The sequence below is a fragment of the Aquarana catesbeiana genome, linkage group LG03 (assembly GCF_042186555.1).
Source record: "Aquarana catesbeiana isolate 2022-GZ linkage group LG03, ASM4218655v1, whole genome shotgun sequence".
NCBI lineage: Eukaryota > Metazoa > Chordata > Amphibia > Anura > Ranidae > Aquarana > Aquarana catesbeiana.
Genome location: NC_133326.1, coordinates 707895361 through 707905485, shown reverse-complemented (window position 1 = coordinate 707905485; position 10125 = coordinate 707895361).

Genomic DNA, 10125 nt, shown 5'->3' with positions numbered 1-10125 from the left:
TTCGCCGTCAGAGTTTTATAGCGACAGGGACCCCCATATACTATCTAATAAATGTTTTAACCCCTTGATTGCCCCCTAGTTAACCCTTTCACCACTGATCACTGTATAACCGTTACGGGTGACGCTGGTTAGTTTGTTTATTTTTTATAGTGTCAGGGAACCCGCCGTTTATTACCGAATAAAGATTTAGCCCCCTGATCGCCCGGCGGTGATATGCGTCGCCCCAGGCAGGGTCAGATTAGCGCCAGTACCGCTAACACCCACGCACGCAGCATACGCCTCCCTTAGTGGTATAGTATCTGATCGCATCAATATCTGATCCGATCAGATCTATACTAGCGTCCCCAGCAGTTTAGGGTTCCCAAAAACACAGTGTTAGCGGGATCAGCCCAGATACCTGCTAGCACCTGCGTTTTGCCCCTCCGCCCAGCTCGGCCCAGCCCACCCAAGTGCAGTATCGATCGATCACTGTCACTTACAAAACACTAAACGCATAACTGCAGCGTTCGCAGAGTCAGGCCTGATCCCTGCGATCGCTAACAGTTTTTTTGGTAGCATTTTGGTGAAATGGCAAGCACCAGCCCCAGGCAGCGTCAGGTTAGTGCCAGTACCGCTAACACCCACGCACCGTACACCTCCCTTAGTGGTATAGTATCTGAACGCATCAATATCTGATCCGATCAGATCTATACTAGCGTCCCCAGCAGTTTAGGGTTCCCACAAACGCAGTGTTAGCGGGATCAGCCCAGATACCTGCTAGCAACTGCGTTTTACCCCTCCGCCCGGCCCAGCCCAGCCCACCCAAGTGCAGTATCGATCGATCACTGTCACTTACAAAACACTAAACGCATAACTGCAGCGTTCGCAGAGTCAGGCCTGATCCCTGCGATCGCTAACAGTTTTTTTTGTAGCGTTTTGGTGAACTGGCAAGCACCAGCCCCAGGCAGCGTCAGGTTAGTGCCAGTAGCGCTAACACCCACGCACGCACTGTACACCTCCCTTAGTGGTATAGTATCTGAACTGATCAATATCTGATCCGATCAGATCTATACTGGCGTCCCCAGCAGTTTAGGGTTCCCAAAAACGCAGTGTTAGCGGGATCAGCCCAGATACCTGCTAGCACCTGCGTTTTGCCCCTCCGCCCGGCCCAGACCAGCCCACCCAAGTGCAGTATCGATCGATCACTGTCACTTACAAAACACTAAATGCATAACTGCAGCGTTCGCAGAGTCAGGCCTGATCCCTGCGATCGTTAACAGTTTTTTTGGTAGCGTTTTGGTGAACTGGCAAGCGCCAGCGGCCTAGTACACCCCGGTCGTAGTCAAACCAGCACTGCAGTAACACTTGGTGACGTGGCGAGTCCCATAAGTGCAGTTGAAGCTGGTGAGGTGGCAAGCACAAGTAGTGTCCCGCTGCCACCAAAAAGACAAACACAGGCCCGTCGTGCCCATAATGCCCTTCCTGCTGCATTCGCCAATCCTAATTGGGAACCTACCGCTTCTGCAGCGCCCGTACTTCCCCCATTCACATCCCCAACCAAATGCAGTCGGCTGCATGAGAGGCATTTTTATGTCCTCCCGAGTACCCCTACCCAGCGAACCCCCCCAAAAAAGATGTTGTGTCTGCAGCAAGCGCGGATATAGGCATGACACCCGCTATTATTGTCCCTCCTGTCCTGACAATCCTGGTCTTTGCATTGGTGAATGTTTTGAACGCTACCATTCACTAGTTGAGTATTAGCGTACGGTACAGCATTGCACAGACTAGGCACACTTTCACAGGGTCTCCCAAGATGCCATCGCATTTTGAGAGACCCGAACCTGGAACCGGTTACAGTTACAAAAGGTACAGTTACAAAAAAAGTGTAAAAAAAAAAAAAAAAAAAAAAAAAACACAAACAAAAATATAAAATAAAAAATAATAGTTGTCGTTTTATTGTTCTCTCTCTATTCTCTCTCTCTCTATTCTCTCTATTGTTCTGCTCTTTTTTTACTGTATTCTATTCTGCAATGTTTTATTGTTGTTATTATGTTTTATCATGTTTGCTTTTCAGGTATGCAGTTTTTTATACTTTACCGTTTACTGTGCTTTATTGTTAGCCATATTTTTGTCTTCAGGTACAGCATTCACGACTTTGAGTGGTTATACCAGAATGATGCTTGCAGGTTTAGGTATCATCTTGGTATCATTCTTTTCAGCCAGCGGTCGGCTTTCATGTAAAAGCAATCCTAGCGGCTAATTAGCCTCTAGACTGCTTTTACAAGCAGAGAGAATGCCCCCCCCCCCCCCCCCATCGTCTTCCGTGTTTTTCTCTGGCTCTCCTGTCTCAACAGGGAACCTGAGAATGCAGCCGGTGATTCAGCCAGCTGACCATAGAGCTGATCAGAGACGAGAGTGGCTCCAAACATCTCTATGGCCTAAGAAACCGGAAGCTACGAGCATTTTATGACTTAGATTTCGCCGGATGTAAATAGCGCCATTGGGAAATTGGGGAAGCATTTTATCACACCGATCTTGGTGTGGTCAGATGCTTTGAGGGCAGAGGAGAAATCTAGGGTCTAATAGACCCCAATTTTTTCAAAAAAGAGTACCTGTCACTACCTATTGCTATCATAGGGGATATTTACATTCCCTGAGATAACAATAAAAATGATTAAAAAAAAAAAAAAATGAAAGGAACAGTTTTAAAATAAGATAAAAAAGCAAAAAAATAATAAAGAAAAAAAAAAAAAAAAAAAAAAAAGCACCCCTGTCCCCCCTGCTCTCGCGCTAAGGCGAACGCAAGCGTCGGTCTGGCGTCAAATGTAAACAGCAATTGCACCATGCATGTGAGGTATCACCGCGACGGTCAGATCGAGGGCAGTAATTTTAGCAGTAGACCTCCTCTGTAAATCTAAAGTGGTAACCTGTAAAGGCTTTTAAAGGCTTTTAAAAATGTATTTATTTTGTTGTCACTGCACGTTTGTGCACAGTTGTAAAGCATGTCATGTTTGGTATCCATGTACTCGGCCTAAGATCATCTTTTTTATTTCATCAAACATTTGGGCAATATAGTGTGTTTTAGTGCATTAAAATGTAAAAAAGTGTGTTTTTTCCCCAAAAAATGCGTTTGAAAAATCGCTGCGCAAATACTGTGTGAAAAAAAAAAATTAAACACCCACCATTTTAATCTGTAGGGCATTTGCTTTAAAAAAATATATAATGTGTGGGGGTTCAAAGTAATTTTCTTGCAAAAAAAAATAATTTTTTCATGTAATCAAAAAGTGTCAGAAAGGGCTTTGTCTTCAAGTGGTTAGAAGAGTGGGTGATGTGTGACATAAGCTTCTAAATGTTGTGCATAAAATGCCAGGACAGTTCAAACCCCCCCAAATGACCCCATTTTGGAAAGTAGACACCCCAAGCTATTTGCTGAGAGGCATGTCGAGTCCATGGAATATTTTATATTGTGACACAAGTTGCGGGAAAGAGACAAATTATTATTATTTTTTTTTTTTTTTGCACAAAGTTGTCACTAAATGATATATTGCTCAAACATGCCATGGGAATATGTGAAATTACACCCCAAAATACATTCTGTTGCTTCTCCTGAGTACGGGGATACCACATGTGTGAGACTTTTTGGGAGCCTAGCCACGTATGGGACCCCGAAAACCAAGCACCGCCTTCAGGCTTTCTAAGGGCGTAAATTTTTGATTTCACTCTTCACTGCCTATCACAGTCTCGGAGGCCATGGAATGCCCAGGTGGCACAAACCCCCCCCCAAATGACCCCATTTTGGAAAGTAGACACCCCAAGCTATTTGCTGAGAGGTATAGTGAGTATTTTGCAGACCTCACTTTTTGTCACAAAGTTTTGAAAATTAAAAAAAGAAAAAAAAAATTTTTTTTTTTGTCTTTCTTCATTTTCAAAAACAAATGAGAGCTGCAAAATACTCACCATGCCTCTCAGCAAATAGCTTGGGGTGTCTACTTTCCAAAATGGGGTCATTTGGGGGGGTTTTGTGCCACCTGGGCATTCCATGGCCTCCGAAACTGTGATAGGCAGTGAAGAGTGAAATCAAAAATGTACACCCTTAGAAATCCTGAAGGCGGTGATTGGTTTTCGGGGTCCCGTACGCGGCTAGGCTCCCAAAAAGTCCCACACATGTGGTATCCCCATACTCAGGAGAAGCAGCTAAATGTATTTTGGGGTGCAATTCCACATATGCCCATGACCTGTGTGAGCAATATATCATTTAGTGACAACTTTGTGCAAAAAAAAAAATAAATAAATAAATAAATTGTCACTTTCCCGCAACTTGTGTCAAAATATAAAATATTCCATGGACTCAACATGCCTCTCAGCAAATAGCTTGGGGTGTCTACTTTCCAAAATGGGGTCATTTGGGGGGGGTTTGTGCCATCTGGGCATTTTATGGCCTTCAAAACTGTGATAGGTAGTGAGGAGTAAAATCAAAAATGTACGCCCTTAGAAATCCTGAAGGCAGTGATTGGTTTTCGGGGCCCCGTATGCGGCTAGGCTCCCAAAAAGTCCCACACATGTGGTATCCCCATACTCAGGAGAAGCAGCTAAATGTATTTTGGGGTGCAATTCCACATAGGCCCATGGCCTGTGTGAGCAATATATCATTTAGTGACAACTTTTTGTAATTTTGTTTTTTTTTTTTTTTTTTTTTCATTATTCAATCACTTGGGACAAAAAAAATGAATATTCAATGGGCTCAACATGCCTCTCAGCAATTTCCTTGGGGTGTCTACTTTCCAAAATGGGGTCATTTGTGGGGGTTTTGTACTGCCCTGTCATTTTAGCACCTCAAGAAATGACATAGGCAGTCATAAATTAAAGACTGTGTAAATTCCAGAAAATGTACCCTAGTTTGTAGGCGCTATAACTTTTGCGCAAACCAATAAATATACACTTATTGACATTTTTTTTACCAAAGACATGTGGCCAAATACATTTTGGCCTAAATGTATGACTAAAATTGAGTTTATTGGATTTTTTTTAGAACAAAAAGTAGAAAATATCATTTTTTTTCAAAATTTTCGGTCTTTTTCCGTGTATAGCGCAAAAAATAAAAACGGCAGAGGTGATCAAATACCATCAAAAGAAAGCTCTATTTGTGGGAAGAAAAGGACGCAAATTTCGTTTGGTTACAGCATTGCATGACCGCGCAATTAGCAGTTAAAGCGACGCAGTGCCAAATTGTAAAAAGTGCTCTGGTCAGGAAGGGGGTAAATCCTTCCGGGGCTGAAGTGGTTAAGGACCCTTAGTCCCGTTGACTTGTTAATGTAAAGTTTTTCAAGTCTATTTCTAATTCTTTCCTCTATTAGCCACGAGGGTGCTTCTTGAGGATAAGCCTTGCAGTTTTGGGTACTGAAGCCACCCCGCTTCCCTCATGAAGACTGAGACTTTTGTAACCAGATTCCCTTCATCATTCTTTATGGGGCCAATATGTTTTTACCTCCCTTTCTTACTATTTATGTACTTAAAAGAATTTCTTAGGATTTTTTTTTTACTCTCCTCCACTATGTGCCTTTTGTGTTTTATCTTAGCCGCCCTGATTGCACCCTTACGTTTCTTATTGCATTCTTTGTAAAACTGATGATGACCCCTCAGCCTTGAATTTTTTTTTAAGGCCTTTTAAATGCATTTTTACATTAGAGTTAAGCCACCCAGGACTTTTGTTAGCCCTTGTAATAAAATTTCCCATTGAGATGCACTGGGCCAATACCTTTATTTAATATGCTGTTAAAAATCCAATTTTTCCTCCATGTTCCTAGGATTTTATCCCATTTTATATTTTCTAGCAAGGAGCGGAGTTTAGTGAAGTTGGCTCTTTTGAAATTCAGTGTCTTTGTATTACCCTTGTGTTTCCAATTTGTATGATTCATGCTGAAGCCAATTGACCTGTGATCGCTGTTTCCTAAACTCCCCCGTATTTCCACATCCGCGCTCAGGTCTGTATTGTTAGTAATCAGTAGATCTAGTAATGCATTGTTTCTTGTTGGTGCATTTACCATCATGAAATTGTCCTGCAGGACATTTAAGAATAGTGAGCCTTGGACGAATGCACGGTTCCTTCCACCCAGTCTATGTCTGGATAATTAAAGCGGAAGTAAACCCATCCATTAACAGCTTCCGGCACATGTCGGAAATGTAACACTCCCATTAATTGTGCTCTCAACCAAACTATCCAATGGCTGGTGTCATAAGTGATCACATGGCAGTTGTAGATTAAACAGAGGCCAAGATGGCAGCTTCCTTTACTAAACACGATAGGAGGGTTTACTACCACTTTAAAATCCCCCATTATGACACTTCCCATCCTTGCCGCCCTTCCAAACTGTGATAGGAGGTCTGCCCCCCCCTCCGATTAGGGGGCCTATAGCATACTTCCAGTATTGCTTTCACCTTGGTTTCCTCCCTTTGAAGCTCTACCCATAAGGATTCCACCTCCTCCCTTGCTCCATTAGTGAGGTCATCCCTCACATTCACTTGTACATCATTCTTGATATACAGGCATACCCCTCCCTCTTCTTTACCCTCCCCATCTCTGATATAGGGAATACCCTTGAATGGTTGCCAGCCAATCATGAGTGCTGTTGAACCAAGTCTCTGAAATTCCCACAAAATCTAAATCCTCCTCATACAAAAGCAGCTCTAGTTATCCCATCTTGTCAGCCAGGCTCCTGACATTGGTGAGCATGCCACGTAGTTTTGTCCGGTCGCATTCTCTCTCCTCGTTGGTTGTTCTGAGGTTGCAAGTTGCAAGTTTACTTACCTCGGGTTTAAGTGCTTTAGTCAACCTACCACTAATGCCCCCAATACTACCCTCTGACATTTGTTCCATGCTGGCTATCTCTACGTCTGGACCCCCCTCGCCTAGTTTAAAAGCGCCTCTAACTTTGCGGCCATCTTCTCTCCCAGCCGAGCTAGACCCTCCCCATTTTAGGTGCAGTCCGTCCCATCTAAAGAGCTGGTGACCGGCTGAGAAGTCAGCCCAGTTCTCCAGGAACCCAAACCCCTCTCCTTTCTACACCAGCTCATCAGCCACTTGTTCATACCGGTAGTATTTCTGAGAATACTACCTTGGAGGTCCTATTCCTCAATTTAGCTCCTAAGTCCCTAAAATCATTTTTTTAAAACACTCCCATCTTCCTCTAACTTTGTCATTGGTGCCAACGTGCACCATGACAGCTGGGTCTTCCCCAGCCCCTCCCAGTAATCTGTCCACCAGATCCGTGATGTGCCAAACTTGAGGGCCCGGTCCTTCTTCCACCTCTTTGCTCAAGGCCTGTGTACCCCAGAGAGAAGCAGCCACTAAGCTGAGTGTCAGTCTAAGTCAAAAAACCTTGTGTGGCAGGAAATCCCCAAAACAATGCCCTGGTACTTGCTGTGCCCAGACAGGTGGATAGGGTTAGTGGCAGGATGGCACAGCATCAGGTTTGATTTAGGATTCAGCATGGTGTCAGTGTACAGCACAGGAGAGTACCACGTATACTCTGGAACAGAAACAAAATGATGCCCCACACACTGCCACTGCTATATGGCAACCATTAGAGGAAACACTGCACACAACTGCCCAAAAGCCTACTAAAAACCAAAAGGGGGGGGGGGGGGGTGCAACAGCTACACAGAGTGGTTTGCATCATTACATTTTATGTACCCTGCAGGTCCTTCAGGGACTTGACTCCCCCACCACGAGGGTGACTGCACTGGACATGGAGAGCACCCTGCCAGCAATGTCCCTTGGGCATGCTGTTAGGCCGAAGTGACTTATGGAGTCCACCACTGCCCCAATAGCAGTGTAAGCAACAGGCCCAAAGATGTGGAACCAAGTACACTGGCACCAGGCACAAAAGAACCACATAGGGACTGACCACCCCAGGGAGTACACATGCCCCACACCCCATCCAGGGAAGGAAAGGTGGGGCATCTACTTACCAATCCAGCGGAGCACACGGGTAAGGCTCCCATGGCAGATCCTTCTCTCCACTAAAGTTGGGGGACTTTCAGCCAGGGTAACACTGGGCCACGGACAACCCACGCCCAGTCATGTGTCCCCCCCGCAAGAGGTTTAACTCGCTGGCCATCTCAATCGAGTATGGGGCTGTCGCAACTGACCCAGTGTGTAGCTGAGGGTCTGCATTGCTCTCATTGGCCAGACTGGGGTGACCACTGGATCTAGATTATACACCTCGACAGTTGATTGAAAATCTCTCAGAGAAAAAAATCCCAGGAAAAAAGAAAAAAACTATGGGACCACAGGTCCTTACTCCTGAACACTAGACAGAAGGGCTTTATGCCAGAAAGGACTACCCCATAGGTAGTGCTGTGTTCTTTTCTGTCTAGTGTCCTACTCCTGTAGATGATGCTAAAGCTCTATGTCAAGAACTACAATAGCTGTTTTCAGTCAATGAACATAAGAGAAAAGGGGGTCTTCAGAGACACAATGAGGCATCCATCACCTACACACTAGCAGAAAAGGCTTAGCTGAGCTGGGAGAGGTTAGGTTATGACTGGGCGGGGAGTTCCTGTATATTTTTTTTTTTTTTTTAGGGGACAGTGTCCCATTCACCTAAAGGTGGCAACATAACCCCACATAGTCACGGATATCAACTCAACTCCTCTGTGACCTGAGATGTACAAATGACAAAATAGAGCAGGAACCTGGGGAGAACATTCAGGGCTGGAGCTACCTTGAAGACAGACTTCTGGAGAAGATTGCTCAAGAAAGAAGAAACGGGAGAGATTGTGGAATATATTGAAGAAATGACACTTGTCTACAATGTAAAGTAGTGAGTGTACAGCTTGTATAACAGTGTAAATTTGCTGTCCCCTCAAAATAACTCGATACACAGCCATTAATGTCTAAACCACTGGCAACAAAAGTGAGTACACCCCTAAGTGAAAATATCCAAATTGGCCACAATTAGCCATTTTCCCTCCCCGGTGTCATGTGACTCGTTAGTGTTACAAGTTCTCAGGTGTGAATGGGGAGCAGGTGTGTTAAATTTGGTGTTATCACTCTCACTCTCTCATACTGGTCACTGGGAGCTCAACATGGCACCTCATGGCAAAGAACACTGAGGATCTGGGAAAAAAAAAAAAAAAAGAATTGTTTCTCTACATAAAGATGGCCTAGGCTATAAGATTGCCAAGACCCTGAAACTGAGCTGCAGCACAGTGACCAAGACCAAACAGCGGTATAAATGGACAGGTTCCACTCAGAACAAGAAGTTGAGGTCACGTGCTCAGCGTCATATCCAGAGGTTGTCTTTGGGAAATAGACGTATGAGTGCTGCCAGCATTGCTGCAGAGGTTGAAGGGGTGGGGGGGTCAGCCTGTCAGTGCTCAGACCATACGCTGCACACTGCATCAAATTGGTCTGCGTGGCTGCCGTCCCAGAAGGAAGCCTCTTCTAAAGATGATGCACAAGAAATCCTGCAAACAGTTTGCTGAAGACAAGCAGACTAAGGACAAGGATTACTGGAACCATGTCCTGTGGTCTGATGAGACCAAGATAAACTTATTTGGTTCAGATGGTATCAAGCGTGTGTGGCGCCAACCAGGTGAGGAGTACAAAGACAAGTGTGTCTTGCCTACAGTCAAGCATGGTGGTGGGAGTGTCATGGTCTGGGGCTGCATGAGTGCTGCCGGCACTGGGGAGCTACAGTTCATTGAGGGAACCATGAATGCCAACATGTACTGTGATATACTGAAGCAGAGCATGATCCCCCATATACACACACCATAGTTTGTAGACGCTATAACTTTTATACAGACCAAATATACATGGATGTGGGGAGGGGGGTTCCAAAGAAATGCAGCAGGATACATTTTGGTCTAAATTTATCAATAAGGATTGGTTTGAAAAAAAAAATAGGATACTTGGAAAAAGATTCTTTAAAAATTCAGTCTTTTGTTTATATAGCAAAAAATATGGGCGTGTGACCGCGCAATTGCCAGTTAGAGTAGCACAGTTCTGAATAGCAAAAAATGTCCTGATCATGAAGGAGGGAAAAAATATTCCAGAGCTGAAGTAGTTGCTGGCCGACTGCTATTCCCTTCATTTCATCACCTACAATCCCATGACACTTATCCACAAACAAGAGGCTTTAG